Here is a 1,564-nt window from a genome sequence, read left to right as displayed (position 1 = left end):
CTAAAGGCAGTATAACACCAATCGTGGTCCGCACTTGCAAAATATTAATGCGTTTTGAAACCTATAAAAAAGAAAGTGTCGCAACCTTTTAGTGAGCGAGTGTACGCCGATGATATGGTCCTTAATTCTTAGTCCATTCCACCCATTGATGCTGCTTTGGAAGCTTTAGAAGCGACAAATCATAACTTCAAGACCATTACCGAATGGTCTTCGTCAAATGCTCTCCATTTGAATCCTTCCAAATTCTCCTTGCTCATTGCTGGCTCCTCTTACTACTTCGCCTCTCTCATTTCAATACCCATTTGAATTTCTTAATTCCTAGTTTCTTCCTCCATTAAAATACTTGGTGTGTATTTCGACTCATTGTTGTTTTTCAGTGACCATATATGTTGTCGCTAAATGCAGAGCTTTCCTCCACTTTCGTCTTCTTTATCCTTAACGTCATATCCTTTCAATCTCTCAAAAACCTCTCAAAAACATCGTATCATAAATTTTCATAATCTCTACTATTACTTAGGAAAATAGGAAAAATTGTGAAGGAAAAGTGACAAAGAAACTTCGAGAACAAGAAATTCACAGAACTAGAGTATTCACTGGTATGGTAGAGACATGCGATAACCTCCAACTAGGATTTAAAAAAAAAACGATTAATTTCTTGCGAGGAAAAGCGACATTTTTTTCTGTCAGATTCTTTTATTTCGCACAAAAACGCGTTGAATGGACGTAATTTTATCAATATTGGAGTTGAGAAAGATTAAAACTGAATAATTATTAAATATTTTATAACAATTATTTATACATCACAGCTTTCCTATTTTTAAAATATACAGTCTTTCAACAATCTTCATATTTTAACACGTTTGATTATTTACATTAATTTACAAATGCCAAAGGCATATCTGAATAAAAAATATTACATATGAGTACAAAAATCTGATATACTTCTACAGACTATATTTCACATATAAGATATTAGATTTAAATTTTTCTTGCAATATGCATCGGAATGAGTAATCAAAGTTTATTCCTCATATATCATTAGCGTTCAATAAATTGTACAATATCGCTACTTACTATCACTTATAGTTATTGTAATAATTATCTTAAATATAATGATTTGTTGAAAAGCAGCGTGCTTTATAATTTTTGATCACAGTATTTTAGTGGAAAAAGCTGAAGGAGATAGAGATGCAGATGATACAGATGTTACAGGCAGACGAAGTTTATCAAGAATAGCCTGGTCATATGGATAATGTTTTGTTAGCATCTTGTTAGGCACATAGTGAGACCATGCAAATTTACAAAAATATCGGCCGATCTCGTTGTGCTCAATCCATCTTGGCGGATATACCTCTATTAAAGAATCTAAAATAAAAAATCTTTTAAATCACATACATTTAAGCGTATATAAATAAAATGTACACTTGCTCACTAAAAGGTTGCGACATTTTCTTTTTTATAGGTTTCAAAACGCATTAATATTTTGCAAATGCGGACCACGATTGGTGTTATACTGCCTTTAGACTAAAGCTGTCTCTTATACACATCTCTGAGCGGGCTGGCA

This window comes from Wasmannia auropunctata, unplaced genomic scaffold, assembly GCF_000956235.1.
Source record: "Wasmannia auropunctata unplaced genomic scaffold, wasmannia.A_1.0 LD336078.1, whole genome shotgun sequence".
In the NCBI taxonomy this organism is placed as follows: Eukaryota; Metazoa; Arthropoda; class Insecta; order Hymenoptera; family Formicidae; genus Wasmannia; species Wasmannia auropunctata.
This window is presented reverse-complemented; position numbering follows the sequence as displayed.